This window comes from Cryptomeria japonica, chromosome 11, assembly GCF_030272615.1.
Source record: "Cryptomeria japonica chromosome 11, Sugi_1.0, whole genome shotgun sequence".
In the NCBI taxonomy this organism is placed as follows: domain Eukaryota; kingdom Viridiplantae; phylum Streptophyta; class Pinopsida; order Cupressales; family Cupressaceae; genus Cryptomeria; species Cryptomeria japonica.
Window position 1 is genome coordinate 688,116,635 of NC_081415.1, and position 18,358 is coordinate 688,134,992.

Here is an 18,358-nt window from a genome sequence, read left to right on the forward strand (position 1 = left end):
AAAGTGCAAATGTGAAAATTGATGAATATGCAGAAAGGAATGATGAAGGAAATTCCAAAGAACCAGAAGATTATGAAGAGTTTGTATATGTACAACCAAGAAGTCTTATCGAGAAAGCCAATGAAGAAAATACTCAGTTACCAAGTGATGAAGAAGATCATACAGAGCCTACCGAGCCTATATTAGCTAAATATGTTAGAAGAAATCATGCATCAAGTCATATTATAGGAGATAAGGATGCTCTAGTGATGACAAGGAACAAACTGAGACACAACACATGTCTGATATCCGAATTTGAATTGAGGATAGTAAAAGAGGCATTAAACAATGAAGATTGGGTGAATTCTATGACAGAAGAGATTGAACAAATCAAGAAAAATGAAACATGGACACTGGTCCCAACACCAAAAGAGAAAAATGTAATCGGTACAAAGTGGATTTTCAGAAATAAGCTAAATGAAAAAGGTGAGGTCATTCAGAATAAAGAAAGGCTAGTTTGCAAAGGTTATGCTCAAGAAGAAGGAATAGACTATGGTGAGACTTTTGCACCTGTGGCAAGACTTGAGGGAGTAAGAACATTGTTGGCATATGTTGCTTACAAAAATTTCAAGGTATATCAAATGGATGTTAAATCTACATTTTTGAATGGTATACTAGAAGAAGAAGTCTATATTGAACAACCTGAAGGATTTATTGAAGAGAAGAATAAAGATCAGGTATGTAAGTTGAACGAAGCTTTATATGGCCTAAAGAAAGCACCTAGAGTATGGTATGAAAGGTTGCACTCTTACTTAATAAAGATTGGATTTATGAGGACTAGTGAAAACAACATGCATATGAAGAATGATGAGGATCATGGAATACTGATGTCAACCATATTTGTTGATGATATTATTTTTTGTGGAAATGATTCTTTATGTAAGAACTTTGGAAATGAAATGTGCAAAGAATTTGAGATGTCATTAATCGGTGAGATAAAGTATTTTATAGGTTTACAAATACTGCAAATGAAAAATGGGATTTTCATTACTCAATCCAAGTATATAAAGGAAATCTTGAAGAAACTTGGAATGGAGGATTCTAAACCTGTAAGTACTCCTATGACTACTAATTGTAAACTATCAAAGAATGATGAATTTGCATTTGTTGATGAGACACTTTACCGATCTATGATTGGAAAGTTGCAATATGTAGTTCACAACAGGTCTAATATAGCACATGCAGTAGGTATAGCTGCAAGATTTTCTGCAGATCCCAAAGAAACTCATATGACAACAGTCAAGAGAATTTTCAGATACTTGAGAGGCACTGAAAATTATGGTCTACTATATGAAAAGAGGAATGATTTTGACTTAAAAGTCTATACTGATGTTGATTGGGCAAGAAATATTGATGACAAGAAAAGAACAAGCGGTGGAGCTTTCTTTTTGGGAGAAAGACTAGTAAGTTGGCTTAGCAAGAAACAAGGATGCATTTCACAGTCAACAGCTAAAGCTGAATATGTCACTGCAAAATTGAATTGTACCAATATAGCATGGATCAAACAACTGTTGGAAGATATGAATGAGACAGTTACCGAGCCAGTAACTATATTTTGTGATAATACAAGTGCTATTAACATTTCAAAGAATTCGGTAATGCAATCTAAGACAAAACATATTTCTATAAAGTATCATTATCTTAGAGAAGAAGTTCAAAAAAAGAAAGTTGTGCTGGAATATGTTAGCACAAAGGAACAAATCGCAGACATCTTCACAAAGCCACTGCCAAGGGACACTTTTGAGTATCTTAGAAGTAAGTTAGGGGTCCTACCCCTATCTAGTGCTCACTGATAGAGTTCGGTGACAGCATCAATTCTATGACTCCACAAAATACTATTTGTGAGTTGATGTTGATTTACACACTTTAGAAGGATGTCTAAAGTTGTGCAAGAAACAGTGAATGAAGACAAGATGCTCTGACCGAGATACATTTGTATATGTTTTAATAGCAAGGAAATTAGTTCACAGGGGAAGTAATCATGGATCTGTCTTACTTCTGGCATTGTTGTCAAAGGGGGAAAAGAACACCTAGATCTTTTTAAAACAAACTGCTAGAAGAACACCAAAACATCAAACCGAAACATCAAACCAAAACATGAGGCATGTTTTGCCTAAATTGATGATCTCCTCTTCCCTCATAATCTCTTTACTGGAGTTGGGTGATACATCACTGGTTTAGCTAGATTTAGATGTCTTTCTAGAGAGAGTGAAGAATTCAACCGCAGACCCCATGATGAGAGATGTGGCTCAGAGCAGATTATTAGAAGCCACTGCCTTTCCCACAGCTACTCCCTGCTCTGAGTTAGTCTTAGAATGTATGAATCATTACGACAAAGGGCAATAGATGCATAAGGAAGAATGATGGTGAAGTCTTGTCGTCTATTGATAGATAGATGGTAAGGGAAGCCATGGGTATTCCACACTGGGAACCCCATGAAGACTGGACCATTGGTAAATCTTACGGGATTTTCTCTGAGAAGAAGCAATATTATAGAACTGTGATTGCACGGAATTTGCTCTTAAGATTCCAAAAGGGGGGCTCAAGGCTGCCAAGACCTTTAACTCATGAACATTTAATTCTAGTAATCCAAGACTTGGTCATACTGCTGAGCAGGGTGAAGGGTAATTTTGACTCTTTTTATTGGGAAGACTGGATGTATTTCTTCATTCAAGTCACTCTGAATAGAAGCCAGTTCATTGACAGGGGAACCATTATTGCGGACAGGCTACATGACGGCCTGAGTAATTATCTTGGAATGCCTAATTTTTATATGTCATCCTATTTGTTATATATGCTTGCCTATGTGAGAGAGTGGTCGGGGTTGTCTCATGTAAAATGGGTTCAAGGCATGAGGATTTATGAGTATCACCCTAATCTAAATTTGAAAGGGCATGTTGATGATTATCTCTATTGGAATGATGTTTTCACTGGAAGGCTGACCTTTGAATTACAGGGTAATTTGCATAGAAGAATGTCTCTAGAAGCAGTTGAGCTTGTTAACATATATGATAGTTTCTTATACAGTTCAGCCATTTCACTTATTTAAGAGTCAGAGGATTTAAGGGTGAACCCTTTAGACTTCTCAGGTACATTTTAGATTCCTGCATTTTGATTGAAGTATCTAAACAGCTTGCTTATGTCGCAAAATATTATGGTGAGGACTCCGACACAAGTAGAATTTTTCCCATTGATTTAGGCCATTATAGTTGTAGGTCAGTTTCTGATGCATTGAATCTTGAACTTGAATTTAAAAGGTTTCATTTGAAGTCCTTTGTAAAAAGGGATAACTTTGATAGCAAGGGTTTCATTGCTCAGTATGTAAAGAAAGTGGTACCTGATCATCATGTTCCTTAGTTGGGTGATTATTGGGAGGGTTGTCAGGATGAATTTGAAGTATGGAGAAGGAGTTGGTCTAGACTAACTTTGAGGCAAATTCATGACATGAAATTGCCCATGGATACCTTGGATGTCACCACCAATGATGAAGACACACTTGACTCAGAGTTTATGAAACGGGTCCATGATGAACCTCTTCTAGAAGTAGATTGGAGCAAGAAGATGGTGGATAGTATTCAGACACGCACTTTTAGTGTAACCCATAGGATGGATAATTGGCTTAGGAGTTGTCAATTTCATCTGACACGAGCAACCAGTTTAAGAAGCAAAAGTGGGAAGAGGAGACCTGCAAGTAAAACTTCTGTTGTGACTAACATTCCCATTTCTGATGCAGGAAAAGCACATGAAAGGATTAAAGAAGAGAAACTTGACCTTAAGGTTGAGCTTTCTATTGCTGGCTAAGTTACAAGATCGAGATGCAAGAAGGGTTTCAAGCCACTGGTTTCTCACCTCATTCTGGATTTGGACCCAGAGGAAACACCGAGCAAGATGACATCCCCTATTTCTGAAGTAGACAAGGTTTCAATTGACATAGATGCTATCTTTCAGGACTCAAGAGCACTTGAAATCCAGTCCCATATAGACCATGCCATGTAGCCACCCTCAATAGGGTTTCCACTCATGCCTTCAAAAGAACTGACCCTAGCACCAAAATGGCTAAGTGATTCAATCAATAGGAAAAGGAATGTAGTTCCAATTTTAGTATCAATGGAGGACGTCGTGAGCAAATGTCTAGGAAGGTCTACAAAGTCCAAAAAGTTAAAAACAGAGGCAATGATTGACTTTGATGAAAACACGAAGCATTGGACTACAGACATTGCTAGACCTGAGCCTAACAAAGATGTTGCTACGGCTTCAGAAGCAGACTATGCTGTTGAATGAATAGATTTGGGGATCGGAACCAGAGTTGTGGATGTGAAGCACTTGGAGACTTCCACCAAGCGAATCATCTCCTGTACCTGGAAGGATGAGAGGGACAAGGCTGAGTTGAAATAAAGTTTGACGCAAATGGCCCAATATATCCATGCTTTATAGAACAACCCCTTGCCATTGTCCCAACATTTAGGTCCATTTAGTCCAAAATCACCTAGCAATCAAAAATTCTTGGATGAAGTTCAGCGAAACGGGATGATTGCTAAGGTTTTCTCGAAGTGGCTCACCTCAATCATGCACCAGACAACTAATTACATAAAGGACTTGGTCCAGATTTTCAAGGATGCTAATGAAGTTACCAAAGCCTTGGACTCCGACTTGGTCTCGTGGCCGAAGGAGAAATCTAAATGGGCAGTGATTTTGAAGTAGATGCGGGATATTTAGCGTTATGGTCTGATGAACTTTCTTGCTGAAAACCAAGTATCAGGACTAAATGAAGATGTAATGTTCATTTGCAAGGAGAGTATTGAGTGGCACAACCAAATAATTGAGTAGGGTTATAACAAGTCAGCTAGTTTGTGTGGCTAGTTAACAGCTTTGAGGGTGACCATGTAGAAGGATTTACACTGCATAGATGTCCAATTACTTAAGGAGGACAATGAAACTGTGGAAGACACTACAGAGATGATTAACCAGTTCAGCAGCCACATCAGACAGATCAAGATGGAAAAATCCTTGTCTATGGAAGACTTTACGAAGATCTCTAAAGTGGAATCGATGCTCACCATTTGCCTCGATCATCTGGATTCACACAAAGATAAAGTGCAAATGGTAAAGAGGAAAAAATAGCTCTAGAAGCAAAGAGTTCTTCATATCAGTTTGCCACAAGTAGCTATAATCTAGGAGTTTTCAAAAGTGCACTGAGAGTGGAGCACGACCAAGGTGGTGATGGTGTCTGTCCAAGACACCAACCCGAGTGATCACACCAGAACGAAGCAAACTGCATGACTAGCACTACTGACAATTGTTTGCCAGTGAGTCTAGTTACTTTCTTTAAATTTTGGTTATACAGCTAGGGTTGCTTTCCATTAACTCTTATGAGTTAATTTTACTTGGGTTAAAAGAACTATTAGGTCTGGTGACCTATAAATATCTTATGTAATGACTTTAAGAGGGTTCACTAAGTTTTTGGAAGAAAAACTATCTTTAAGATTGGCTAAGAACATTTTGTGTATGAAGAAAGTAGACGATCATCAATGAATGTGAAATCTTATTAACAGTTGTTTTTAGTTTCAAATCTGTGTGTTTGATTTTGAAGTCTAATTTCTTGTGTAAATCTATTTCGATGAAGGGGTTGTTATACTCTCTATATGTGCAGAAAACTATTGGCTAAGCTCATCTTTATAAGTTTTATTTCTATTTTGTCTTAGTGTTCATATGAAGTCTGCCGGCTTATATAGAAAATTATATATGGATCAGTGCTTGCATTCATTTGGTATTGACTGGTGTATGCAATTGCCTTTAAGTGCTTTCTAGTGAAAAGCATCCTATTGATTGTATGTAATTTGGAGCTGAATGAATATTCACTAGAGGAAGTTGCACCTAAATTCAGAGGTTAATCAATTAGATGATTTTCCAACTGTTTGGTATAAATTTTTTTGCTTTCCTATGCTTCACAATGCTTTGAAATAAATAGATAAGGAAAGACAAATCTGTTTACCAATAGATTTTTGGTGACTCTGCTGGGGAACGAAGAGAATAACTGATTATAAAACCAGATCGTCATTACAGTGTACTCTATTTTCAATAAATGGTATTGCCTCTTGAAGAATTGTTGCCTTTCTTGCAACCAAATCTAAACGAGGTACAAGAGGAATAAATTAACATTACCTCAAAGCTGGATACTCTAGCCTGGAGGCATAGAAGAAGTCGAGCAGAATATGATAGAATTAGTGCTCTTCTTAGCAAAATAGAAAGACAATTGGATTAGGCTGTGTTAGTCATTGAACGGATAGTAGTCCCTAGGGTTTTCTTTATCCACGTCCTTGATAATCAATTCGAGATTCCCAGATGTTTGTTGCCCTGATTGTTCCACACTAGACTCCAAACCGTATACTAGATCCCAAATGAGAGGGGGGGTTTTTGACCCTATTTTTGAAGAATTACAGAATCTGAATTTCCAATCCACCTTCTCACCCCAACGAAGGGCAAGGAGTAGACCTCCATCTCCTTTTCCATCATCACCTGCATCTCCAGTTTGTCAAGCATTGGTCCTACACGGTGTTGCCATACCTATTTCATTCAATCCTACTCCCCTTAATATTATACTACCAATGGTGGCCAATAACCCTTGGGGGGCAGCTGTAGGCCTGTTGAACCTAGGCTTGAACCTTAACCCCTTGCCAAAGGCTGCCAGGGATCATTTGCCTAAATTTAGTGGGGATGGGACGGTCACTGTCGATGAGCATTTGAATGCTTTCAATGTAGCCTGTGGAGTAATAGCGGTTCAACACAAAGATGTGGCTATCAGGTTGTTTATCCAGACATTGATAGGAGTAGCGGCTGATTGGTTTTACCATTTGCCAAATAGTGTGATAACGACCTGGCAGGATTTGAAGACAAGATTTGAAGCTAGATTCAAGGTAGCTGAAGATGAACACTCCCTTCTAGCTCAGTTATCCCAATTGAAAAAGGAACTACCTGAATCCATGAGAGACTTCGTAGCATGATTTGATAAGATTCTTCACAAGATTCCGGTTAACCAAAAACCTTCAGATGATAATCTCAAATGTTTTTTTATTAATTCAATGCCCTCAAAAATAAGTTTCTTGATTCGTAGGCAAAGGGTTGCTGATTTGAATGTCGCTAAAACTCTCATAGTTGAATTAGAGGATGATTTGATCATTGCAGACAAATGGAAACGAGAGGTACAAACATCCACTGCTCAACCCTCTACTTCCTCAAATCCTATTATTCAATAGTTAATGAATGATGTAATTGCCCTAAAGAGGTAGACTCCTAAAGCAAGTACTTCTTATTCCCAACCATATCAAGATGTTCCTAGGAGATATCCTAATCAACAGGGAGGAGGTGGAGGAAGACAATTCCAATTGTCCCCTATTTAGCAAAGACTTGCTATTGAAGCACCACCACTTAAGAAAAATTCTTGTGTGTTTCATTTAACTAATGAACATGATGGATATTCATGCCCAGAGATGGTTCATTTTTCTCAAATGATCAGTAAAGGAGAAACAATTTTAGAAGCAGATGTAGTAGGTTCCAAGGTATGCCTGGAAAATCTGAAATTCATTATATGGAATATGTCTTCGACATAGAGAGGGGAGGAAACATGTTGGTATCTTTGGAAGATTCCTCATACGTAATTCTTACAAGAACTCAACAAAATTTGAAATCCCAAGATGTTGCAACACCCGTACACAGTTCCGAGAAAGGAAAAGAAATCTTGACCCATCATGGAGGTATGTCAAAAGTGGTTCCAGGAGTTCCTCCTTCAAGTTCTAATTCTTTTACTAACCCTTTTGATATCATTGAGTTTTGCAAAACATCTTGTGTTCAGATTTCTTCGGCTGAATTTGAAGTTAAACCCGAGAGAACTAGATAGATTGGTTGAATTTGTTAAAGGGGATGATGCTCATGCCTTAGCAAGTGAAACCCAGACACCCATGAGTACTGATTCACCAGCAAATGCTAATGTCAGTCCTGCCCAAGTAACTCCTTAGAACTCATCAAGGTTTGTTCCTTTGCAAGATGATCTCCTTAAACCCAACCTTGAAAATAAACCAAAACCTTTCTATGTGTCCTTATATATTAACGGGCATAAGTTGAGTAATTGCATAATTGACTCAGGAGCATCCAATAATGTCATGCCTTTAGTTGTAGAAAAATCTTTAGGTTTAACCCTAACAAAGACCTTTGGCAAATGTTACTCCATGGACTCCAAGCAGGTTCCTTTACTAGGGCAAATTAAAGATGCGCAGGTTGCCTTGGTAGCACATCCTGCCAAGAGAATCAAGTTGACAATCCTAGTGGCTGACATTCCTGCTAGCTTTGGTATGTTGTTGAGTCGCACCTTTTGTAAAGACATGGGAGGGGAGATTAAGATAGATTGGTCTCAAGCGGTGATCACAGTTGGAAAACAAAGAGTCCTTTTGCACCCTGAAACGAAGGCTAAATACACAGTTTTTCCCTCTGATGATCTGAAAGTTGAAATTTTGTATCAAGATTGTGGCTTTGGAAATTACATGATATTAATTAACCCTTAGGATGAGAGTATGTTACTAGATGCAGGTAAGTCAAATGAACTCTGGTCTATGGAATTTGATGGGAGTTGTTCATCTTCAAGATCAAGGGCTGGGGTCGTTTTGATACCTCCCCGTGGAAAGGTCATTCCTTATTCATTCAAGTTGGAATTCCAAAACACAAATAATACAGCCAAATATGAGGCCTTGCTATTAGGTTTGGCTGAAGAAAAGAGGTTGTAAATCAAAATGTTGAAGGTAAGGGGTGATGCAGAACTTATTGTTAAACAAGTTAGGGGCTTATTTCCGGTCAAAAATGAGAGATTGAGGCACTATAGGAATCGAGTTTGGGATGAGATTGAAACCTTCGATGCTTTTTCAATTGAAGCTATTCCTAGGGAATTTAATTCAAAGGCAAATTCTTTGGCGGTATCTACAGCCTTACTGGTTCCACACCCAGATTTTACAACCGACACTTACAGGGTTGAACTAGTTTATAGACCTAGTGTGCCAGATAATTCTGAATCCTGGCATGTGTTTGAAAATGATAAACAGATTCAGAACTTTCTGCAATGTGCAAATATTTTTACATCCTTGTTTTATGAAGAGTCAGGGGTGAATTGTAAAGAGTTTTCTCCTGATACACATGAGGAAGTACCTGATGGGATGTTGCAGTTAAAAGGAAATAAAATTCCAAAGGGTTTATTTTCTCTTGAACATCTTTTCGACAGGAAAGATGGATATGTTAAGTGAAGAGATAAGGAAGCTCCTGTGATTCAGAGATCTGGGGAGTATGAGCAAATTAACATTGGTACCAATGAGGATCCTAAATTTGTTAATTTGGGAAAATATTGTTCTGAAGTGGAAAGAAAGAAGTTCATTGATTTGCTAGTTGAGTTTAGAGATGTTTTTGCATGGAGTTATGATTATTTGAAGAACTTTAGGGATGGTAAGTTCCAACATCAAATTCCTTTGAAACCAGGTGTTAATCCTTTTCGACAAAAGTTAATAAACTTTAATCCAAAGGTGGTAGAAGCGATTTTTCATGAGGTTGACAAAATGTTGAAAGCCCAAATTATTTATCCCCTATATCATTCTACCTGGATTGCGAACATAGTTCCTATTCGGAAGAAGAACGAAGAGATACGAATTTGTGTTGATTTTAGAAATTTAAACCAAGCAAGTCTGAAAGATAATTATCCCCTGCCTACAATGGATCATATTTTACAATCTGTCTCTAGGTCGGAGATGATGTCTATGTTGGACAGTTTCTCTGGGTATAATCAGATTAGTGTCGTAGAGCAGGATCAACACAAGACAACCTTTATAACTCCTCAAGGCACCTTTGCTTATAACAGGATGCCTTTTGGGTTGATTAACATAGGAGCAACTTTTCAAAGAGCAATGGATCTTTCCTTTGGACACTTGAGGGATAAGATTATTGTAGTGTATTTAGATGATTTAACTGTATTCTCCAGAAGAAGGAAGCATCATGTGCGTGACTTGAGAAAAGTTCTAATGAGATGTAGAGAGCATGGGGTATCCCTAAACCCCAAGAAGTCTATTTTGTCACAGAAGGAAAACTTCTGGGACACATTATTTCACAAGAAGAAGTAAAAGTTGATCCACACAGAGTAAAAGTGATACAACAACTTAGTCTCCCCTCAAATAGAAATGGAGTGAGGTCTTTCTTTGGAGATGTGAACTCTTAAGACGTTTTATTCCTGATTTTGCTGAAACTACCAAGTACATTGTGAATATGATGAGTGAGAAGGTAGCTTTTAAGTGGAATGAAGCTGGCAGAAAATATTTCAAAGAGATGAAGCAGGCAATTGCACATGTGCCTACCCTGGTAAATCCGGACTTTAATAAGGACTTTATTATTTATTGCTATGCATCAGAACATACTATGTCCAGGATCTTGGTGCAAAAAGATGAAGATAATGAGGAAGTGTCGATTTCTTTTATGAGTATCCCCCTGAAGAAGCATGAGTTAAAGTACTCATAGATAGAGAAGTAGGCCTATGCAGTGGTAAAAGTTGTGAAGCAGTTCAGGTATTATATACTCCACTCGTATGCGATTGTTTTTGTTCCCAATTCTGCAGTAAAAGTTGTTTTAACTCAACAAGATGTTGGCATCAACAATAGAGCATCTTGGATCTCCAAGATATAGGAATTCAATTTAGATATCAAGCCCACTAAACTGGTCAAAGGACAAGGCCTCTGCAAATTGATGGCAAAAAATGAGTCAAAAGAGGACAGCAGTTTACCTTTAACCCTGTTCGTTGATCATCAAGATTCTTGGTTCACTAATGTGGCGTATTATCTTCTAGATGGGGATTGTCCAGACCATCTTTCTCCTAGGGAAAAAAGGAATTTGAGGTTGAAAGATGCAAAGTATGTTATCTCAAATAACATATTGTATAAAAAGGGTTTAGATGGCACTTTCCTTCGATGCGTGGATAAATCGCATCAAGAAGCTCTATTGAAAACTTTCCATAATGAAGCATGTGGAGGTCACTTTTCCTCTACGGTTACTACATACAAAATCCTGATAAACTGTTACTATTGGCCGGGGATGTTCCGGGATGCATATGCCTGGGTGGCAAGGTGTGAGAAATGCAAACTGTTCACAAGTAAACCCCAATTGGCCACCTAGTGCGGGGCACACTCACATATTAATGGTGACAGACTATTTCACTAAGTGGGTGGAAGCTATCCCCGTGAAGAAAACTACCTCAGAAATTGTGTGTACATTCCTTAAGGAGAATATCCTTGTCAGGTTTGGAGTCTCTTAGAAAGTAGTCATAGATAATGCATCAATTTTTTCTTCATCAGAATTGAGCTTATTTTGCTATGATCGCGAAATTGTTTTGGCACACGCTTCTGATTATTATCTATAGGGTAATGGTCAGGCAGAATCAATTAACAAGAACTTGATCAATATCATGAGAAATTTAGTCAGTGAAAATTTCAAGAATTGGCATAAGAAGCTACATGAAGCACTATGGGTAGATCAAACTTCACCAAAACGGGCCATAGGAATATCACCATTTGAGCTGGTTTATGGTATTGGTGCACAAATCTCTCTTCCTTTAGAGTTAGCAGCTTCTAAATTGCAGACGGTGATAGAAGATGTTTTTTTCTAGAGCTCTCTTGAAAAACGGATTATGTATTTAACCAAAATTGAAGAAGAAAGAGTGAAGCTGGTTGACAGGATCACAAAACATCAAATGAGGGTTAAAAAGATTTTTGATTAGAAAGCAAGGCCCAGGAAGTTCATGAAAGGGGACCTACTGTTATTATGGGATAAAAGGAGAGAACCAAAAGGTGCTCATGGAAAATTTGAGTCACTATGGAAGGGACCTTATGTGATTCACGAGGTAAAGGGGCCTAATTCTTTTAAACTTGCTTATCAGGATTGCTTTGAACTTCCCCTGTCCTATAATGGGCAGGATTTAAAATTGTATCAATTGTAAACAGGTGTCCCCTGTTAGTTTGTACATATATTTTTGTCATTCTAGTTTAGGTGTGTCTATTTTTGTTGTGAGTTGGTCCTTACTCAGTTATGTTGCGAAACCAGAGATCCTATGATTCATTGCTTGGTACCTTACGAGTCCCGGTCCCCATGCAGAGCCACTGTTGGGCCCTATAAAATTTTCATTCCATATGCATCCCTGTATGAAGTCATGCTTGCCTAATTCATCGGTCAAAGTCTTGCTTAAATTTTTGCTTATGTCATTCGGTCCTTATTAGGTTCCACTACCTTGAACTTGAACCTTTTTGGTTCAAGGTTCAAAGTTCAATGAGCATTGTTTCAAATCTTTTTTTCCTCCCATGCAAGTTTAAGCTTTGCTAGTTCTTGTCGGCATTTTGCATTCTTTGAACCTTGAACTTGAACCTTTGTGGTTCAAGGTTCAAGGTTCAAGATTTGTCATGTTAATATCATTTTGTGATGGTTCCGCAAGGCTCTAAGTTTTATGTATAGGTTCCTTGAAAGATATGTGATGTGCCATGTGGTGATGGCGCAGACTTTTAGAACATGATAGACGGTCGTCGATGGAAGGAATATTCTTTGTCTAATAATTTGAAATCCGTCATTTATGGCAAGTATATGTGGAGATCTGTTGTGTCAGAGGGGAAGTGACTTAACGGTTAAAGCGTACCTCAGCGCAATCATTTCAAAGTAAGGTCACACGAACAAGGAGTAATGAAGGCAGTTTTAGTAATGATGGGTAAGATTTTCACAACTTTAAAACTAGGTAGTTGTCTCAGTAGGATTATTATTTTATTGAGAAGATTTTGAGAAGGAGTTTTCGGAGCGGGAAAAATAGGTTGCGATAGAGGTTTGTTTTAAAAAGATGTGGGTGTTCTTCTATTTGTTTTTTTTTGTTTTCACTTTCCTTCTTCGCCTGGGATTGATTCGGAAAAACCACAAACCAAAACATGAGGCCTGTTTTGCCTAAATTGATGAGCTCGTCTTCCCTCATAAGCTCTTTACAGGAGTTGGGTGATACAGCACTGGTTCAGCTAGATTTAGATGTCTTTTTGGAGAGAGTAAAGAATTGTAAAGCGGAAAATCGCGATCGAACCCTAGTTGCTCTCCCCTCTTCCAACTCCAAGGAGAGAGAAGGGAGGTTCACTAGGGTTGATGGTTTTCACTTAGGGGAGAGACTTTACATTCAAAAGAGGGGTTGAAACCCACAAGATCTAATCCCACGCAATGCAAGATTGGATGCTAAATGAGTTTCAAGGGTTATGACAGCAAGGCTACCCTCTTTTGTAAAGAATGTGCATAGAAGAATTAAGTTAGGAATGCATAGAAAGTGAGAAAGATTCGCTTATAAACTAAGATAGGAATACAGTATGAAGCTGCGGACCTGGAATTAGCAGTGAAATGTCGATATGGTGTTGTCCTGCAAATTTGAGCAAAAGTTGTCGGGACGATGGCGCCCGGCGCCACGGTCCTCCGAAAAATCCGCGAAACGAAGGGGGATCTGTTCGTCTCTGCACAAGGATTCCAGATCTTCAATTTCAGCCGTGTACCTGCAACCTACACACAGAAAAGCGAAGACGATTGGGGGGTTAGGGATTAGGGGTTTGCCTTTAGGTCAAACCCCGGTTTTGGAATTAACCAAGAAATGAGCAAGTGTTGTAAATGTAAATGACTGTAAAACAAGTACTAATACCTTGTTCTAAGGATGTTTGTATCCTTATGTGCGAAGGTATAGATGTTGTATGTTGTTATAGTATGTTGTAAGTGATCTCCTCTTCAATGGTTGAATCCTTGTCTTGAATGCAACACTTAGCCTTGAATGGAGACTTGAAATGATCAATTGCTTGAAGGAATGCTTGAATGCTTGAATGCTTGAATGCTTGAGTATAGTTTCCACGCTTTGTACATATGTCCTCTTCATATGCCAAATGAGAGAGAAAAATGTAGTTTATATACTTTTCATTTAGGGCTGATAGACTGATTTTCCCGACCTTAGGCCGACCAGGGAAAGTTAATTTCCAAATTGCAAACAAAAAGACCCGAAGTCCAAAAGAGACCGGGCCCAAAATAGGACCCAGGGACCAGGGCGTTGGGTGCCATGGTCCTGGGGACCAGGGCGCTGGGCACTCTGGTCCCACCTCCCGGGACAGCAGGGTGCAAGGAGGTTCAGGCCAGGGTGCTTGAAAAATGCAGTTTTCAGTGTCGTAATCAGGTTTCGGGGTCTCCATTTAGGTTGCGTGTTGCGTCGCCATCGTGAAGACCGAAATGCAGTCAAAATTGCAAGTGTCGCAATTTTAGGACGCTACATTTAGCCCCCACTTTAGCGGGAGTATAGGCGTATGCTCATACTTCCGGTAAAATACAAGGAAACAACATTGAAAGACTTTCACCACGTCAAGGAGGCAAGATACACCAAGCCCCCAGTGGACTAAGGATCTTACGACTTCGATTGAAAAAGTAAAAGAGAAGATCATGAGGGAGAACCATGACTGTCAGTAGTAAGGTTCCCTCACTATGAGTCATGCAAGAAAGATATCAAAAATTTTCAAGGCAAGGCTAAATTTGCCAAGAAATTCTCAAGTATCTTGAAAAGATATGAACGGGATGTATGCCCCCCTACGTTAAAGCGATCGCACACGCCTCACCGGGGGTGATTGCTTTAAGGTAGTGATACATATAAGAATGAGAAAGGAAAGGAGCACGTTATCGCAAGGATTTAGCCCCCAAGTGTGAGATAAGCCCAAGGATAATAGACACAAAACACAAAGCACAAGGTGATTTCGCTTTCCTTGGGGTCAGTATGCTGTATGATAAGTCATGTATATCATATGTATGTATGCATAATTGTTCTTCATTCCCCAATCAAGGAAGGTCACCTAGAAGAAGGGAACACATGTGTCTTTTGAGTCAACATGAGAGAGACCAAAAGAGATCTCAATGCTTTGCATCGTCCTCAAGTAGACAACACCAAGGACAACAAATAGAAGAATGAGAATAACATATAGAAGAAGTAACAAAAGAGAGGAGGAGAGAATCTGCCATGCTAATGTATCTAGTCTAGCACGTCATCTACCCCCCGATATTGCTGATCAATGTTTCGGGAAGACAGGGAACACGCTAGAGGAGGAACATTCAACACAGCAGATGGAGCTATCACAAGATCCAAACAAGGGCTATGTTCATGTTCCAAGCCACGCTATTCTTGTCTAGGAGCTAGGATAAGTGCTTTAGAAAATTCATTAGATAAATGGTTATCAATATCAACAAGTTCATATTCACTATCAGAATGAACAGGAGAAGTAGCATTTTCATCATGAATAAAATTTTCATCTATAGCATCATCAAGATTTATAAAAATAGGGTCTTTAATTCACACAGGATCAAGACCATCATGGATCTTATGTTTAGGAGATTTTGGAGAAAATGGAATAATGCTTGTTGAAGGTGTTTTTGAAGATTGCAAAGTTTGAGCTCTAAGACGACGCTTTCGCCGGTGTTCACGTGCAGAACGATTTCGTCTAGTCTTAGTAGGAAGTGAAGAAGATTGAGGAGGAGGAATGTTCTCATCCTTATCACTTGGGTGTTTAGGTTGTGGTCTCTTAGGTTGAATAATAGGAGAAGAGGAAGGTCTCTTCTCTCTATAAAAAGAAGGAGGAGGAACTGCTCCATATAAAGGAGGAATTTTTGGTGTAGGAAGAAGACCAATTCCATCATGACAAGGAGGGATAGGTCTACTTTTAGGAAGTTTATTAGATATAGACATAGTCACATCCATAGGGATGGGTTGGGAATCTTCTTGAGGAAAGACATTAGTTTTATCTTTCAAAGGAAGAACTTCCTTCTCAAGAATGATAGGAATGTCAAGTTTGGGTGTTCTAGGTTCACTTAGAGATAGGATCATATCTGTTTTCCACTTTTGATAAGATTTGAAAAGATGATCACTTCGCGGAGGAAGAGATTGGAATTGTTTAGGCCAAAAGTAATCAAGAGGAACGCTAGAAGTTCTTTCAGCTGGTTTAAAGAGACTATGATTGACATTAACAACTTCACCATTATGGGGAAATTTCAAACACTTATGAATAGGAGAAGCAATAGCTTTCATGGAAGATAGCCAAGGATAGCCAAGCTTCACACGAAATTGTTCGGAAGATGGAATAATAGAAAAGTTCACATCAAGGGATTTGTTATGGACCTCAATAGGCAATGTAATAGAACCAATTGCAGGAGAAGAAAATGCATCAAATAGTTTCGCAATCACATCTATTTTGTCATAGATCACTTGATTCAATTGCAAAGTAAAAAGAAATTCTTCAGTAATAACATTAACCATGCACGAAGGATCAATAAGCACTCCACGGCAAGGTGTATTCTTGACTTTTGCAACTATGTATAAAGGACCATCAGGTGCCCTGATGGTTTCACTGGAATCAAACGTGATGGAAGGTTCTTTAGGGATTTCTTGCTGCTCTACAAAGTTAATCACATTCGGAGCCATAGACACAAGACCATCAGATGAAAAAGAGGAATCATTAGTCTCAATCGCATTAGAGGTATGAGAAGGTAATGGATCAGTGAAAATCTGAAGATTTTGATTAGGAGGAGCTACAGATGTATTGCCTTTATCATTCACTCCAGAAACAGAAATAGTATTATTATCAATCAAATCTTGAATTTTACCCTTTAAAGAAAAACATTTTTCAGTATCATGCCCAGGCTGACGATGAAATTGACAAAAAGATTTGTTATCAAAATAAGGTGAAGTAATCTTTGCAGGATCAATTTGCCTTATAGGAGGAAGAGTAAGCACATTTTGTTCCAATAACTTATTCATAATACTATGCAATGATTCATTCAAAGGAGTAAACTTTCTTTCTTTCTTGAAAAACTTAGAAATAGGAGACACACCTGATGCTGCATTCACATTGTTGTCGATGATGTTTTCATTGAATTTAATGGACTCTCTGTTCGGTTTAAACTTCCCAAATGGTTGTTGACTGCTATCACCCTTATCACTCGGAGCCATGGGATGTGATTGTTCCATTTGACTCACAGTCAGTTGATAATTGTGAAGAGTTGCACACAACTGTTGGAAAGAAGTAAACTCAGAAAACAGGAGTTTGTCTCGAATATCTTTTTGTAAATTAGAAATAAAGATTCTCTGAATATCATTGTCAGGTACTGGAAAGGAAATTTGAGCATACAAATGCTTATATCTACCAATGAAATCAGTCACTTTTTCTTTAACACCTTGTTTGCAATGCATTAAATCAATCAAAGTAACTTTAGGACTTATATTGTTTTGAAATTGTTGAATGAAAGCATTTGCAAGTTGTTCGAAAGAAGTAATAGAATAAGAAGGCAACGAGCAATACCATTGTAGGGCTTTGTCTCTTAATGTTCTAGTGAATAGTTTTGCAAGCAACCTTGGGTCATAAGCAAAATTAGTACAAATTGTTTGAAAAGTCTTAACATGTGTTAGAGGATCACCTTTACCATTATAAAGTTCCAGATGTGGAATTTCAACATGTTTAGGGGGAATAGCTCGAACAATGTCAAGAGAAAGTGGGCTCGCAACATCAAATGTGGGCACACTAAACTTAGATTGATTCATAGAGGCAATTTGTTGCTGTAAAGAAGAGACAGTTTGTGCAAGATTGTTAATGGTCGCTTCAGTCGAAGAGTTCATATTAGATGTGTTAGATTGAGATGGAGGTGTTATGTTATTGAAAGAAGGCAAAGAGTAAGGTGGTGGGACTCTATGATAATTAGTCATAGGAGATGATTGGACAAGAGGAACACTACAAGGAGGAATGGAATGATTGAATGAATTGCCCCCTTGCATCATGTTCATTTGTGGAGATGTAATAGGGACACTCATTGAAGGAATGAATGAAGAAGTTGGATTGAATGAAGGAAGAGGGTTAATTGAAGAAGAAGGATTGCCCCCATGACTGGTGATCACAGGAGGAATGTCTTGTGTAGAAGTAGCCATTATGTTTGATGTAAAGGTAGGTATGCTAGCAATAGAAGTCGTCAAAGGAATAGAATGATTGACTTGTGTAGGAGGTTGTGTATAACCCAAATTTTCAGCACAACTCTTCATAGGCATCACATTCGAATCCACAATGTGTGCAATACCATGCAAAATATCAATTCCATTCTTATCACTTTGAAGCATACGTTTTAGACCCTCAATTAAAGGAAGAGCTTGACTATCGGGGTACTCATGAGACATCCATTGTCGAAAATCGTCAAATTGGTTATCCAATTTCAAAATTTGTTCTTCAGAAAC